This window comes from Apodemus sylvaticus, chromosome 19, assembly GCF_947179515.1.
Source record: "Apodemus sylvaticus chromosome 19, mApoSyl1.1, whole genome shotgun sequence".
NCBI classification, from domain to species: Eukaryota; Metazoa; Chordata; class Mammalia; order Rodentia; family Muridae; genus Apodemus; species Apodemus sylvaticus.
This window is the reverse complement of record NC_067490.1, coordinates 56935730-56953967: the sequence shown is the minus strand read 5'-3', so window position 1 is coordinate 56953967 and position 18238 is coordinate 56935730. Positions and strand designations below refer to the sequence as shown.

The window sequence follows — 18238 nt, the reverse complement described above, 5'->3', positions numbered from 1 at the left end:
GATTACAGGTGTGCACCCCCACACCCGGCTGCAATCTTAGTTCATACACAAGAATATTTTTAGTAATTAGGAATCCTTAAATATATAAAGTTAATGAAGAATAATGTTTTGGGTTTTTTAAACATTAGATAAACAATACTATATAACCATTGTCCTTATTTCTTTGCATTTTACTATTAAAATTATTATCCTTTTAAATTAAGAAAAAAATACAAGCCATATAATATTGATCCAATATTCATTACCTCCTAATTCTCTCCTCCCCACCCCTCTCATCTCACTCACACACACTCACACTGAAAATCTCAATATATTTCTCAACAATTTGCAGAGGCAATATTACAATAATTAAAAGAACAAAAGTAATACTATTAACCCCAGTTCCACCCTCCAAGTCATGTTTATGTCAACTATTTGTTTTCAAAGTTTTATTTTAAATTCATCTTGTCTATCAATGAATATATTGAAATAAATTCATGTTATGACTAGTTAAATTTCATAGCCTACACTTTTTAGTTTCCTGAGGTATAGTTTCTAATTCATATTAAACTTTCCTGTATGTATTCAGTCATTTTCCTTATATTGAGTTTCTCCATATTTAATAGTAATAGTAATAGTAATTAATAGTAATAGTAATTCAATGGTAACAGTAAAAAGCCAAGTTTTGTCCTTAAAATTCTAATAGGTTGATTGAATCAAAGTGTACAAAATACTTAAGACAGAACCTTAGAGCTGCATGAAATTCTGCTAGATGCCTGGAACATAGTAATAAACAGCAGTGGAATCTATGGAGATTTTGTCTTTCAGTAATAATTTACCTTTGCTAAATTTTTTCAATTGTGTGATAGCACAACAGATCAAATATATTGATACTACTTAATAGTTTTCATATTATTTTAATCTTATATATTTGCTTTACTTTTTTGTAATAAGCTTCATAAGAATGATATTCCCAATTTTTATTGAGGGAAAACAATTCTACAGTCTCTATTTCTTTTATTCAGGCTTTTTGTATTCAAAATTTTTATATAGCATATTGAGTCATAGATTTTGACACCTGTAATAACAAAAGTTAGTCAGTCTAGATTTTTAATATACAAGTATGGCTGATCCCCAGGACTTTTACCTCCTCAGACAATGGACTATTCAATCTATCTGCAGAAGCATGTAAAATTACATTAGTTTCTTTTTAACTTACACACTTTCTGAAATACTTCTTGGGCTAGATTTATTTATTAGTTGATTGGATTACAAATTAGCAAATCACATAATTTTCTTACCTTATATTTTAAATTTATTTGTATGAGCATCCATTTATAAATTTGGCTAACAAAAGCTTAGATTATCATTGCCAAATGACTTGGGTAAAGAGCTAATCTTTGGTTTATAAGTATTTTGTTGTCTTCTGTACCAGATTTGTTGAATGTCTTCATCTTAGTTAATAAAGTTATTTTCTCTGAGATTATTGATCTTTTAAATCTATAAAATAATTTTGGGACTTTTGTGTTCTATGACATTAAAAAAGTTTACTTTTATTCGTAAGTACAAGCTTTGTTGTACACCCCAAAGAAAAAGGAAATTTGCAATTCTTTTTTAAAAATAATACATTTCTCAGTATTATATAATTGCTTGTTATATAATTGCATTTGTGTGGTTCATTTAAAAATAACTTAATTTCTATTCACACTAACCCAGTAGGAACAACCAATGACCTGTAAATTCCATGAATGTGAGACATTACTACCCCTTCCTTCCAAGTGACGAAACACTTCCTTTTCTGGCTTTTCTATATCTATAATGTAAGCAGAAGACTTGGGCTATAACATTGGGTATTCTAGCTGGAGACACCAGCTTAGAGAAAAAACAGAAAGAAGACCCTAAACAGCAGTCATTTCCACCAAAGTCGGTGGCTTTGGTACTCATTTTTGGAAAGCAGTCTCCTGGAGTTCAGAATCCAATCCATGAATCATTAGTTTGGCAACAATTATCTGAGCTCATTTATGGCAGTATTATGAACTGTGCTGGGTCATTCGTGGTCCTGGGCTTATCTGTTCCAAGTTTGGTTACCTGCCTTTCAAAGAGATCCTGTGATATACCCATTATTGTTTTAAAATCCTGTTTAATTAAATAAGAAAAATAAAATAAAAGGTATCTCCAAATTTGATAAATACAAGACAGAAATACAAATTTGAAAAATACAAAAGAAGTCGACTAATATATGAAGTATAATGTATAATATTTATAGTGAAATAATCCCAGGGTTTTGTGATACCGTTAATGGCCAAAGGTGGCTGGAAAATGTGTGAGTTTCAGTGGGATGTCTTAAATTAATTTTTCTACATGTTATATTACAATTCACTCAGACTCATTCTTATACTTAGAAAACAAAGAAGCACATACTTTCTTCAATTTGATTATGTGTACTGGCTAGTTTTGTGTGTCAACTTGACACAGGCTGGAGCTATCACAGAGAAAGGCGCTTCAGTTGGGGAAGTGCCTCTATGAGATCCAGCTGTGGGGCATTTTCTCAATTAGTGATCAAGTGGTGAAAGCCCCTTGTGGGTGGTTCCACCTTTGGGCTGGGATTCTTGGGTTCTATAAAAGAGCAGACTGAGCAAGCCAGGGGAAGCAAGCCAGTAAGAAACCTCCCTCCATGGCCTCTGCATCAGCTCCTACTTCCTGACCTGCTTGAGTTCCAGTCCTGAGTTCCTTTAGTGATAAACAGCAGCATGGAAGTGTAAGCTCAATAAACCCTTTCCTCCCCAACTTGATTCTTGGTCATGATGTTTGTGTAGGAATAGAAACCCTGACTATGCTGCCACATTTTTTTTCTGTTAGTTGCTTCTATGTCCCATTACACTTCTCAAATAAAACATATCTGTTACATCTCTTATACAAACTTGGTGTGTTGCTATTTTGAACACCCACTTGTTCTGTAGATGTAAAATGAAAGCATTATTTTTTTGTCTAGGATGGATTAGTCTCAAAAAAGGATGCTAGTCTTGAGTATAAACAAGTGAGGAGGATGCACCTTCTATCTCTCTTGGTTTCACTTCTGTGCATTCTATTTTTTAATTATTTATTTGATTTTTTGATGATATGTCACATACTTTCTTCATTTCCTTTACTCCATCCAAACCAGCCCATTCTCCGCACTTTGGACCCAAAATTGTTAAACAGAAGTTATCCTTGCAGACAGCATCCTAGCATAACTATTTTTTGAAAGGGTCCATCTAACAGGTGACTAAGACAAACACAGAGATCCACAGCCAATATTAAATGGAACTTGTGGAAGAATTGGCAAAAGAATTCAGAAACTTGGAGAGAATAGGGACTCCATAGGAAGAACAAAAGAGCCAACTAACCTGGACCCTTGCGGGTTCATAGAGATTGATATTCCAACCAAAAATGAAGCATGAAACATACTTAGGCTCCCAGTACGTATGTACCACATATGTAGCTTGGTCTTCACCCCAGTTTCCCCAACAACTGGAGCAGGGTCATTTCCTGAATTTGTTGCCTACCTGTGAAACAATTTCCTAAACTAGGCTGCCTGGGCTGGCCTCCACACAGAGTATGTCCCTGTGAGAGAACAGTCTGGAGAAGAGGGGTTACTGGTTTTGAGATGTAATGTGAATTAATTAATCAATTAATTACTTTACAAAGAAAACCAAACAGGCTGAAAGTTTTTTGTACCAAATTAGATTTACAAAACAATAGTTGCAAGGGTAGGAGTGTATCTTCTTGCTCTAAGGGAGATTATATATATATATATATATATATATATATATATATATATATATATATATATATATATATATATATTATGATGAGTACCCTTGTGACAAATGTAAACAAAATGTTCTTTCATGTTACCTTCTTAAAATCTTTAGTGTCAGCTTGGAGATATGACTCAGTGGTTAAGAGCACTGACTGTTCTTCCAGAGATCCTTAGTTCAATTGCCAGTAACCACATGGTGGCTCACAACCATTTGCAATGGAGTCTGATGCTCTCTTCTTGTATGTCTGAAGAGAGCAATGGTATAGACATAAAATAAAAAAATAAATAAGCCAAAAAAATTTAGTGTATTGAAGTAATTCCAGAAAAGATTCACTCAAAATATTACAGAAACTTGTCCCAGATTTTATGTGAAGAAAGAACAATGTGTTTCAATCGAAACATAGAAAGCTGCCACTCTAATTTAATTAAGTAAATACTTTATAAAAACAATTCTATTATTTTGGTACTGTTAGGGTCAATAGTGGGTGGACTGCTTGTACTACTAAGAGTTGAAGAACATCATAGGCAACTTATTCAGACCCTGTCTCAGAGTAACAAGTATAAAGTAGATTAAGGCTAGAGTACTTGTCTGGGATATGCACAAGTCTGGCTTCTATTCTTAGTTCTGATACTCTCTCTCTCTCTCTCTCTCTCACACACACACACACACACACACACACACACACACACACAATGTTGTAGAGCTCATTTCCAAGGTATGACACTAACATATGTAATCTTATAAATATCTAAAGTGAGGTGAATTTAAATGCAGGGTTTAGTGTAGTTTGAAGCTATTCAGAGTAGGCAGAGTAATAGGTGTTTTCAAGGACAGCTCCTTACTGGCCTGTGATAAGCAACAGGAAATACAAAGTCCCACCACAGAGCTTCTATAAGCTGTCCATCAGTTTCTACTACTTGCAAATCTGGGTAGTATGTACTTGAGCCCCATGAGAATGAAGGGCACATGTTTTGGGTTAGGTAGTTGGCAAAGAAGAGGAAATACTGGAAGACCTGGAGGGAGCTGAGTAGATTAAAAAAAATACAGTAGAAGCCAGATTATCCTCTGGTACACCCCAAAGATTGTTCTCTGTCCTTTTAATACTTTTCTTTCACAGTCAAAGCACCCCCCCCCTTCTAATAGGTCATCCATATTCTGTGACTATTTCTTCCTTTCTTTTTTTGTTTTTTGTTTTTCGAGACAGGGTTTCTCTGTGTAGCCCTGGCTGTCCTGGAACTCACTCTGTAGACCAGGCTGGCCTCGAACTCAGAAATCCGCCTGCCTCTGCCTTCCAAGTGCTGTCTTACAACTTACTCTGTAGACCAGGCTGGCCTCGAACTCAGAAATCCACCTGCCTTTGCCTCCCAAGTGCTGGGATTAAAGGCATGCGCCACTTCTGTCTCCCAAGTGCTGAGATTAAAGGCATGTGCCACCTCTGTCCAGCTCTGTGACTATTTCTAAATGCCTGATTTTGCTAACCTTAGAATGAGTTCTGTTTGTGTCTCAAATTCTCCTGACAACAAACAAGATGTCATCTGGAGTCATCAGCATCAGGGCTCCCAACTGAATATTTTCCAGGCATCTTGAAAGCAGAATACAGTCCCATTCAGACAAGTTGGTCTTCATGCCTGAAAGTTCCTTTTTTCTTCTTAAAGTAGGCATAAACTCCAGCAGAGGTACACATCACATGTATCCTTGTGAGCTGAATAGGTTGCTCCCTATTTACAATATGAGATAAACTCAAGTCTCATGGCTTTGTTGAATGGTCAACCCCTTTTCATTTAATTATTTGTCAGTTCCTCTATTTTTTTTTTCTCGAGACAGGGTTTCTCTGTGTAACCCTGGCTGTCCTGGAACTCACTCTGTAGACCAGGCTGGCCGCGAACTCAGAAATCCGCCTGCCTCTGCCTCCCAGAGTGCTGGGATTACAGGCGTGCGCCACTACCTCCCGGCTCTCTATTTTTTTTTTTTTACTTGACCCTAATTTAGTGGAGATTTGGACCAAGTCTAAGTTACTTCATACTTCTTCTGGGTTATCAGGGCTGAGGTAAAGATAGGAGCAACCATTTAAACCTTACTGCTATTAATGACATGTGCATGGGACTGAATAGAGGGTCAGCCCCTAAGAGCATTGGCTTCTCATCCAGGGCCTATCTCTCATTTCTAGCACTTAAGAAACAGCTCAAAACTGTAATCATCCAGGCTGTGGTGGCACATGTCTTTAATCCCAGCACTTGGGAGGCAGAGACAGGCAGATTTCTGAGTTTGAGGCCAGCCTGGTCTACAGAGTGAGTTCCAGGACAGCCAGGGCTACACAGAGAAACCCTATCTCAAAAAAACCAAACCAAAACAAAACAAAAACAACCAAAAAACCAAAAACAAACAAAAACCCCAAACAAACAAAAACAAAACAAAAAAACTGTAATCAAATCATGGAGGATCAGGCACTCTTTTTGCCTACTCTAACCCCAGTTAAGGCCTTGGTATATACAGTGGAAAACCTACACACCTAAATTAAACAAATTTCATTTTTTAAATATGGCTTATGCATGAAGAATACCCTTTGTACAATAGGGAATCAAATATGCAAGTGCCTTTCCACCATTTGCATAATTGGTGCTCTAGGATGAGATGTCCTGGACTTGAGAATATAGGCAATTCTGCAACATCAGATGTGGCTTCTAGGAACCAAACTTGGGTATGCAGTGGGAGCAATACTAGTAACACTCCAGCTCTTATATATATATATATATATATATATATATATATATATATATATATATATATATATATATATATATATAAGAAGATACCATAGAAACCATTGACTCAACAGTCAAAGAAAATACAAAATGCAAAAAGCTTGTATCCCAGAACATCCAGGAAATCCAGGATATAATGAGAAGACCAAACCTAAGGATTATAGGTATAGATGAGAGTGAAGATTTACAACAGAAAGGGCCAGCAAATATCTTCAACAAAATTATGGAAGAAAACTTTCCTAACTTAAAGAGAGAGATGCCTATGAATATACAAGAAGCCTACAGAACTCCAAACAGACTGGACCTGAGCAGAAATACCTCCCGTCACATAATAATCAAAACCCCAAATGCACTAAAGAAAGAAAGAATATTAAAGGCAGTAAGAAAGAAAGGCCAAGTAACATATAAAGGAAGACCTATCATAATCACACCAGACTTCTCACCAGAGACCATGAAAGCTAGAAGATTCTGGGCAGATCTCATGCAGACTCTAAGAGAACACATATGTCAGCCAAGACTACTATACCCAGCAAAACTCTCATTCACCATAGATGGAGAAACCAAGATATTCCATAACAAAACCAAATTTACACAATATCTTTCCACAAACCCAGCTCTACAAAGAATAATAGGAGGAAAACTCCAATACAAGGAGGGAAACTACACCCTGGAAAAAGCAAGATAGTTACCTTCCTTCATCAAACCCAAAAGAAGATAACCACTCAAATATAAAAAGAACATCAAAAATGACAGGAAGTAATAATCACTATTCCCTAATATCTCTTAACATCAATGGTCTCAATTCCCCAATAAAAAGACATAGACTAACAGACTGGATAAGGAAACAGGACGCTACAATTTGCTGTATACAGGAGACACACCTCAGTGTCAAAGATAAAAGCTACCTTAGAGTAAAAGGCTGGAAGACAATCTTACAAGCCAATGGTCACAGGAAACGAGCAGGAGTAGCCATTCTAATATCAGATAAAATTGACTTTCAACCTAAAGTCATCAAAAGAGATACAGAAGGACACTTCTTGCTGGTCAAAGGAAAAATCCACCAAGAAGAACTTTCAATTCTGAACATCTATGCGCCAAATGCAAAGGCACCCTCATTCGTAAACGAAACTTTACTAAAGCTCAAAGCACACATTGCACCTAACACAATAATTGTGGGGGACTTCAACACTCCACTTTCCTCAATGGACCAATCGGGAAAACAGAAACTAAACAGAGACACAGTAAAACTAATTGAAGCTTTGGACCAATTGGATTTGACTGATATTTATAGAACATTTCACCCTAAAGCAAAAGAATATACCTTTTTCTCAGCACCTCATGGTACCTTCTCCAAAATCGACCATATAATTGGACACAAGGCAGACCTCAACAAATATAAGATGATTAAACTAATCCCATGCCTCCTATCAGATCACTATGGTGTAAGAGTGATTTTCAATAGCAACAAAAACAACAGAAAGCCCACATACACATGGAGGCTGAATAATACTCTACTCAATGACACCTTGACCAAAGAAGAAATAAAGAAAGAAATCAGAGACTTTTTAGAATTTAATGAAAATCAAGGCACAACATATCCAAATCTTTGGGACACAATGAAAGCAGTGCTAAGAGGTAAACTCATAGCCCTGAGTGCCTCCAAAAAGAAAATGGAGAGAGCATACACTAGCAGCTTAATGACACACCTGAAAGTCCTGGAACAAAAAGAAGCCAATTCACCCAGGAGGATTAGAAGGCAGGAAATCATCAAACTCAGGGCTGAAATCAATCAATTGGAAACAAAGAGAACCATACAAAGAATTAACGAATCCAGGAGCTGGTTCTTTGAGAAAATCAACAAGATAGATAAACCCTTAGCCAGACTGACCAAAGGGCACAGAGAAAGTATCCAAATTAACAAACTTAGAAATGAAAAGGGAGATATAACAACGGAAACTGAGGAAATCCAAAAAAATCATCAGATCCTACTACAAGAGCCTGTACTCAACACAACTGGAGAATCTGGAGGAAATGGACAATTTTCTTGACAGATACCAAATACCAAAATTAAATCAGGACCAAATAGATCATCTAACAGTCCCATAATGCCTAAAGAAACAGAAGGAGTCATAGAAAGTCTTCCAACCAAAAAAAGCACAGGACCAGATGGTTTCAATGCAGAATTCTATCAGACCTTCAAAGAAGAGTTAACACCAATACTCTTCAAACTATTCCACAAAATAGAAACAGAAGGAACACTACCCAATTCCTTCTACGAAGCCACAATTACGCTGATACCAAAGCCACACAAAGATCCAACAAAGAAAGAGAACTTCAGACCAATTTCCCTTATGAACATCGATGCAAAAATACTCAATAAAATTCTTGCCAACCGAATCCAAGAACACATCAAAACGATCATCCACCATGATCAAGTAGGCTTTATCCCGGGAATGCAGGGTTGGTTTAATATACGGAAATCCATCAATGCAATCCACTACATAAACAAACTCAAAAACAAAAAACAAACAAAAAAAAAAAAAACACATGGTCATTTCATTGGATGCTGAAAAAGCATTTGACAAAATTCAGCAACCTTTCATGCTTAAAGTCTTGGAAAGAACGGGAATTCAAGGCCCATACCTAAACATAGTAAAAGCAATATACACCAAACCGGTAGCCAGCATCAAACTAAATGGAGAGAAACTTGAAGCAATCCCACAAAAATCAGGGACTAGACAGGGCTGCGCCCTCTCTCCTTATCTTTCAATATTGTACTTGAGGTACTAGCTCGGGCAATTCGACAACATAAGGAGGTCAAAGGGATACAAATTGGAAAGGAAGAAGTCAAACTATCATTATTTGCAGATGACATGATAGTCTACCTAAGTGACCCAATAAACTCCACTAGAGAACTCCTACAGCTGATAAACAACTTCAGCAAAGTGGCAGGTTATAAAATTAACTCAAGCAAATCAGTGGCCTTCCTATACTCAAAGGATAAACAGGCTGAGAAAGAAATTAGGGAAATGACCCCCTTCACAATAGTCACAAACAGTATAAAGTATCTTGGGGTGACTCTTACCAAACATGTGAAAGATCTTTACGACAAGAACTTCAAGACTCTGAAGAAGGAAATGGAAGAAGACCTCAAAAAATGGGAAAACCTCCCATGCTCATGGATCGCCAGAATCAATATAGTTAAAATGGCCATTTTGCCAAAAGCAATATACAGATTCAATGCAATACCCATCAAAATCCCAACTCAATTTTTCCCAGAGTTAGAAAAAGCAATTAACAAATTCATCTGGAATAACAAAAAACCCAGGATAGCTAAAACTATTCTCAGCAACAAAAGAAATTCTGGGGGAATCAGTATCCCTGACCTCAAGCAATACTACAGAGCAATAGTATTAAAAACTGCATGGTATTGGTACAGTGACAGGCAGGCAGATCAATGGAACAGGATTGAAGATCCAGAAATGAACCCACACACCTATGGCCATTTGATCCTCGACAAAGGGGCTGAAAACATCCAATGGAAAAAAGATAGCCTTTTCAACAAATGGTGCTGGTTCAACTGGAGGTCAGCATGCAGAAGAATGCGAATTGATCGATCTTTATCGCCTTGTACTAAGCTCAAATCCAAATGGATCAAGGACCTCCACATAAAGCCAGACACTCTGAAGCTAATAGAAAAGAAACTGGGGAAGACCCTTGAGGACATTGGTACAGGGAGAAAATTTCTGAACAGAACACCAATAGCGTATGCTCTAAGATCAAGAATTGACAAATGGGACCTCATAAAATTACAAAGTTTCTGTAAGGCAAAGGACACCATCAAAAGGACAAATTGGCAACCAACAAATTGGGAAAAGATCTTCACCAATCCTACATCAGATAGAGGGCTAATATCCAATATATATAAAGAACTTAAGAAGTTAGACTCCAGAAAACCAAACAACCCTATTAAAAAATGGGGTACAGAGTTAAACAGGGAATTCTCACCTGAAGAACTTCGGATGGCGGAGAAGCATCTTAAAAAATGCTCAACTTCATTAGTCATTAGGGAAATGCAAATCAAAACAACCCTGAGATTTCACCTTACACCAATCAGAATGGCTAAGATTAAAAATTCAGGAGACAGCAGGTGTTGGAGAGGTTGTGGAGAAAGAGGAACACTCCTCCACTGCTGGTGGGGTTGCAAATTGGTACAACCACTCTGGAAATCAGTCTGGCAGTTCCCCCGAAAACTGGGTACCTCAGTTCCAGAAGATCCTGCTATACCACTCCTGGGCATATACCCAGAGGATTCCCCAACATGTAATAAGGATACATGCTCTACTATGTTCATAGCAGCCCTATTTATAATTACCAGATGCTGGAAAGAACCCAGGTATCCCTCAACAGAAGAGTGGATGCAAAAAATGTGGTATATCTACACAATGGAGTACTATTCAGCCATTAGAAACAATGAATTCATGAAATTCTTAGGCGAATGGATGGAGCTAGAAAACATCATACTAAGTGAGGTAACCCAGACTCAAAAGGTGACTCATGGTATGCACTTACTAATAAGTGGATATTAACCTAGAAAACTGGAATACCCCAAACATAATCCACACATCAAATGAGGTACAAGAAGAAAGGAAGAGTGGCCCCTTGTTCTAGAAAGACTCAGTGAAGAAGTATAGGGCAAAACCAGAACGGGAAAGTGGGAAGGGGTGGATGGGAGGACAGGGGGAGAGAAGGGGGCTTATGGGACTTTCAGGGAGTGGGGGGGCTAGAAAAGGGGAAATCATTTGAAGTGTAAATAAAAAATATATCAAATAAAAAAAATTAAAAAAAAAGTGCATCTTAGCTGGCCTTAGAGTTGTAATCCCAGCACCTGGAAGACAGTGGCAGACCAATCTGTCTTAATTTGAGGCCAGTTTGGTCCAAGACAGTGAGTTCTGAGACTGTACTGACTGTAGAGATATCCTATCTCAAAAGGATTCCATCCAGGAAGAGTATATTTCAAATTATGGAAATTTTTCTAATTTAATCTGATTGGGCTCTGACTGGATTCAACAAAATATACCTTTACTCATACTAAGAGAACCATGTTAACAATAAAAATAAGCAATGTGGGGAATCTATTAACAGAGGATTAGAAAACTATTGAATCCTTCACCAAACATCTAACATGGACTTTAGCACCTTCAGGTGATAGGAAACAGAGTAATAATGGAATATCTTTATCTAGTGCATTACACTATATATATATTCTGAGATTCTTTCTTCCATCTCTTGTATTCTGTTGTTTATATTTGCATCTATGGCCCCTGATTTCTTCTCAAGGTTTTCTATCTCCAAAGTTGTTTCCCTTTGTGATTTCTTAGTTGTTTCTACTTCTGTTTTTAGGTCCAGGTGAGATGCACTTTTAAAATGATCTATCTTCCAATCAGAGAATGAAGGGATAAATAAGATTCCTACATTAGGCGCACCTACATTGTTTTGGTGGAAAGTAGTACTTCTTGAAATGCTACAATAATAATTCAAACTGGCAATTCCATTCACATATTTTCAATACTTTTCTTTGTTAATTTCATCCATGAAAAAGGTTTGAACTGTGTTTGTGTATATACAGCTGTTCCATGGTGTGCATGTGCCATAGAGAGGACAACTTATTGCTGTATAATATATTCTTCCCCTATGTGAGTTCTAGACATGAATACCAGGGAGTCATTGGGTTCAGGTGACCTTATTGACCCTTATTTCGATTTTAAAAAATCATTTTTATGCTCTATTTTGTTATTGTACATATGCCATAGGCCAAGTGTTGAAATCTGAAAAGAAGAGAGAAATCTGTAGGAGTAATATGTGTCTCCCAGATACTAAACTCAGGTCATCAGTTTTAGCAGCAACCCATTTTATCCACTGAGACAATTAGTTGGTCTTCATCTGTGGTTCTGATGTATTATTATGAACAAGCATTTACTCATAACAATAAACAAACACATTTCCCTCCAAAGATAACAATATATCCTTTTTATTAGCAAATAGGATCTATTATTCAAATGGTCTTATTTTCTCCATCCTTAGATGACAATGTTTACAACCTGAAAAGAACAATATTTTAATGATGGAATGATTAAACTAGTCTTATTTAAGCATGAATAGGATAGCTCGTGGGAACTGGCTATGGTGTACAAAGCTGGAGGCCTAAGCCTAACACTCATCATCATATAAAGTTGTGTGACTCTACAAAGATGTCTTCTGGTCTGCAGCTATCTGTCATGGCACTAAATACCCACAATCAAGTTACACACATACATACAACAGATTTTTCCCCTAAATAAACCTCACTGCTGCCATATTGTCTAGCTTTTCTAGGTATTTCCCTTAGAATGCAGTGTTTCAAAATGAAAGCCAATCATGGGTAGGAGCTGGAAGCCATGTGTTCTACTTGAGACAGCTTTCTCAAAATCACCAGACAGGAAGCATGTAGACTTCAAGTCAGAGAAATCAGTGTTTCTCAGCTGGTGGTTTCATATGGAGAGATTTAAGAAATACTGCCATGTTGGTGGAAATATCACTGGGGCTAGTGGGCCTGAGAGTTTACACCAACACATCATTTCTAGTTTGCACTCTCTGCTTCATGCTTCAGCTTGCAGATATCAGCTCTGACCTTCCTGCTTTAGCTGCCATGTGACACTTGCTGCATTACCACTTTCACCCTGATCCCATATCCCTCTGGAAGCATAAGCCAAATTAAACTGCTTTAGAAGTTGCCTTAGATGTTGTATTTTACCACAGCAAAAGAAAAGACACTAATCCACATCCAACGCTTTGCACCTAGACAATTTTTTTCATGAAATTTAAGAGAAACCTAAAAGCCTTACCTTATTGTTTAAATTACAGGTCTTAGGCCCATATGAGCTTGCAAGTACAAACAAAATAAGGAGTGCCATCATCATGCTTGATAAGATTGTTAACACTTGTCAGTTTTCCCCAGAATAATCTTCTGTAACTGAATGTAAGTGCATTGACTAAAGATCTTACCAAATACTTTATAGTTATAGATCACATACAGTATGAGTCCTCAAAGACTATTGTGACATATAAAGTCTTTAACAGATTCATTACACACTAATGGATTTACTCTTGTATAAAGATACTATGGAGTGTAAAACTTTACCACATTGACTACATTCATGATATTTCTCTGCATGGCCTTTTCTCATAATTTCAGTGACTACTGCTTCATGCAGAAGCTTTCCCACATTGCTTCTCAGTACTCACACATCTTCAGTATGTGATCTGTTATGTATTCATATATACTTGTGTTGTCAAAAAGCTTTATCGCATTGATTACATTTGTATTGTTTGTAACCAGTATGTGTTCCTTTATATATCTACAGACCACAACGAAATACACAGTCTTTACCATACTGGTCACATTTCTATGTTTTCTCTTCCTTATGTCTTATTGGGGGGGTACAGAGGGGACATATGTGGGGGGGGGGAGGTAACACACATTTTTCACAGAGCTGTCACACAAAGTATGACTCTCATCAGTAGCAGACATGGGAAACCAGCTACAGGAGGAGGCTGGGTCTTCTGTTATTTTTCAGTCTCTTGGAATTTGGCAGGTAGTCAAGTGCCTTTTCTAGAATAGGCCAATGAAGACAAGTCCAGTTTGGTGTTTAAGCTTCAGCCAGCTCCCTGGCCAGTAACTCATGCAGAGATACACTCTCATAGGTGTACACCCATTCTTCCCTGTACAGGCATAGCCTTGAGGCCACTAGAGGAAGAAGATGGATAGATTTGCTTGTTTGGGGGTCTGTTTCTTGATCATGTTAAGTCCCTAGATTCTGGCCAGTTTAATGGTGAGCATACCACCCATAAAGGAGACAACATATTCCTCCAGGGTATAGGGCTTGTGTGTAAGGTCTTCAAAGTACACTGTCAGCTGGGCGGTGGTGGGGCATGCCTTTAATCCCAGCATGTGGGAGGCAGAAGCAGGTGGATTTCTGAGTTCAAGGCTAGCCTGGTCTACAAAGTGAGTTCCAGGACAGCCAGGGCTACACAGAGAAACCCTGTCTTGAAAAAAACAAAACAAAACAAACAACAACAACAAAAAAAAAAACCCCGCTGTCAGAGGATCTAGCATCTCTTCTGTGTGAGTCTTTCATAAGCTGTCTTGTCTAAAGAGATTGGGTTGTCCAAAGTCCCTAAATTCCTTAAATGTACCACTCAGACACTGATTTTTGATGTTCAGTAACAAAGTCAAGTAGTAGAGGCTCAAATGGGCATGGAGGATGACACTGGCTGCTTTGATTGTGACCACTATCTCCAATCTGTTCCCTCCTGCTTGAGAGAGGCAGTATTCCATCAGGGCAAGCTAGCAAGTACTCACATGTTGCTCCTACTTAGCAATCGCTCTGTGTGTATTTTTTTTTTAAATTTTTTTATGTTTTAGGAAATGACTGTTGTGAAAAGACTTTACCACATTGCTTACATTCATAGGATTTCTCTCCAGTGTGTTTTGTTTATGTATTAGTAGGTAACTGTGTGGTGAAATGGGTTTATAACATTGATTACATTTGTAGGTTTTTTTTTCCCCAAAATATATACTTTTATGTTATTGAAGATGATTATAACATGTAAACATTAGGAAGAAGCAAAAGAAACATGTCCTAAGTACTACCTTTTTGTTATCAGTCTCCATTTCATCATAGGGTAAAACTAAGTTCAATTTGCCAGGCTCTAGGGGAGATAGGGACTTTTCCAAAGCAGATCAGCTTCTGTTCACCAAAACACAATGACGCTTCCAAACCACAGCTTATGTTATTCATCTTTGTTTCTCAAAACATGATCCAAAATATAAAAGAACTAGTAGATATGATTGCTTAGACTGTAATATCTATAATCTGCATCAGTTGACATAGATCAGATGCATAAAGAAAGTCCCTATTCATGAATCCTGATTGGTCAAAAATATGTAGATGTGCCTTGGCACAGGTGTTTCTGATTTTCCAACAAAACATTTATAAGATTCTGGTTTAGGGTTCGGAGGGTTTGTGTGGCAGTTCAGCTCCTGAGTTAGATCTTTGGCCCTGATCAGTCAGTAGCAGATTAATTAAAATAAATTCTTATGATTTTTATTGAACTGGCATTTGAGTAGTGTTGAATCTCAGTGGACTCCCCATGACAAAGATGCTATGATATTGCTTAGATTCATACAATTTCTCTCCAGTATGAATTATTTCATGATGATTGGAGACTAGTATGATTTGGAAAGGCTTTACCACATTGGTTGCATTCATAGGGTTTCTCTCCAGTGTGTGTGCTTTTTTATGTCCTTGGAAACTAGTATGATATGGAAAGGTTTTACCACATTGTTCGCACTCATAGGGTTTCTCTCCCTATGAGTTCCCTATGTGTTCTTTTATGCACTATATAAATGTGCAAATATTTGCAGTATATAAATGTGCAAATGTTTTCTAAATATATTCATAGGGTTTCTCTCTAGCATGAATTCATTTGTGACTCCAAAGATGATAATGACATGCAAAGGATTTACCACACTAATTACATTCATAGGACTTCTCTCCAGTATGTATTCTTTTATGTTCTAGGAGATAACTCTGACTTAGGAAGTCTTTACCTCATTGATTACATCCATATGGTTTCTCTCCACTCTGTGTTCTTTTATGTTCCAGAAATGATTCTGACTTGCAAAGTCTTTACAGCATTAATTATATCCATAGAGTTTCTTTCCACTATGTACTCTTTTATGTTCTAGGAAATGATTCTGACTTAAAATGTCTTTACAGCATTGATTACATGCACAGAGTTATTCTTCACTATGTGTCCTTTTATGCACTTGGAGACTAGTATGATTTGGAAAGGCTTTACCACATTGGTTGCATTCATAGGGTTTCTCTCCAGTGTGTGTGCTTTTTTATGTCCTTGGAAACTAGTATGATATGGAAAGGTTTTATCACATTGTTCGCACTCATAGGGTTTCTCTCCAGTGTGTGTTCTTTTATGTACTCGGAGATTCTGGGAACGTGCAAATGATTTACCACATTGGTTACATTCATAGGGTTTCTCTCCAGTATGTGTCCTTTTATGTGTTCGGAGAGTATAAGGACGTGCAAAGGCTTTACCACATTGGTTGCACACATAGGGTGTCTGTCCAGTATATATTCTTTCATGCACCTGAAGGTTACTATGATATGCAAAGGCTTTACCACATTGCTTGCATTCATAGGGTTTCTCTCCAGTATGTGTTCTTTTATGTCCTTGGAGACAACTGTGATATGCAAAGGCTTTACCACATTGTTACATTCATATGGCTTCCCTCCAGTGTGTGTTCTTTGATGCATTCTGAGTTGACAGTGATAGACAAATTCTTTACCACACTGACTACACACATAGGGTCTCTTTCCATTAAGTATTTTACTGCATTTTCGGAGATGATTGTGATATGCAAATGCTTCACCACATTGATTACTTTCATAGGATTTCTCTCCTCTACGACTTCTTTCATGCCTGCAAAGATAATTGGCGCATGTAAAAGCTTTACCACATTGCTTACACTGATGAATCTTTGTGTCTATAGTAATTAATTTTATAATTTGGTCTAATGGTTAAGAAGAATCAGATCTTAAGGACTTATCACTTTGTTGACATTCAGTTTTCCTCGACATTATGGGTTGTTTTACATCTTTGAAGATACCTGTGATGGTAAGGACATTTCTTACATGGCTCACATTTATAGCATCCTTTTTCTATGAGTATTTTCACATACTGAGGAGAACTAGGAAAGGTCAGAGTTTTACTACACTGAGTGCATTCATAAATTTCCCTTTACTACGAAATACACTACCTTTGTATACTGCATTTACAATGTGAACCAGGATAAACAATGAATAATTTCCACATTCCTAGTACAATAAGTATTTTCTGCAGTGTGAGTTTCAGGATGATCCCTATGAAATTGAAAAACCAGTTAACTGTAAACTTGTATTACTCAGAAAGTCTATTCAATGTGGGGACTACTATATATATTCTAATTGTTCTGGAAGAGAGAGAGAGAGAGAGATTGGTTCTTTCACATCTGTATGCTTACATGGCTTGTATCAATTGTTATATATGATATACCTATTAAAAGAAGAATAACAAGTGAAAGGTTCCATACTGCATTTCACACAATTTGACATTTTGTTCCTCATAGACATGTGGTATAGGATTAAGATTTCTTCAAAACAACATTCTTGACGCTCATAAACTGCCCTTCTCTCTTAGCAATGTTACTATAAGTATAAGAGTATCTCCAGCCGGGCGGTGGTGGCACACACCTGTAAACCCAGCACTCTGGGAGGCAGAGGCAGGCAGATTTCTGAGTTCGAGGCCAGCCTGGAGTGAGTTCCAGGACAGCCAGGGCTATATAGAGAAACCCTGTCTCGAAAAATCCAAAATCCAAAAAAAAACTAAAAAGAAAGAAAAAAAAAAAGAGTATCTCCAGCTCTACTGTGGACCATTTGCCTATTAGAAAGTTTGCCCACTTATTTATCACCTTTTTGCTGTGTATACATTTTGCATAAGTAGTATGAGATTAAACAGATTATTTAATTTCTAATACATAATCTAATGATGCTATTATACAAATGCTGTTATCAATAAGGCACTGTTTCTCAAGAA

General features: G+C 37.2%; 2 pseudogenes; both read right to left on the bottom strand.

Moving 5' to 3' along the window:
- Positions 1–14182: 14182 nt before the first annotated feature.
- LOC127669247 (frataxin, mitochondrial-like) lies at positions 14183–14921 on the bottom strand (annotated as a pseudogene).
- An 875-nt stretch (positions 14922–15796) lies between these two features.
- On the bottom strand, positions 15797–18132 carry LOC127669246 (zinc finger protein 239-like; annotated as a pseudogene).
- Positions 18133–18238: the final 106 nt, after the last annotated feature.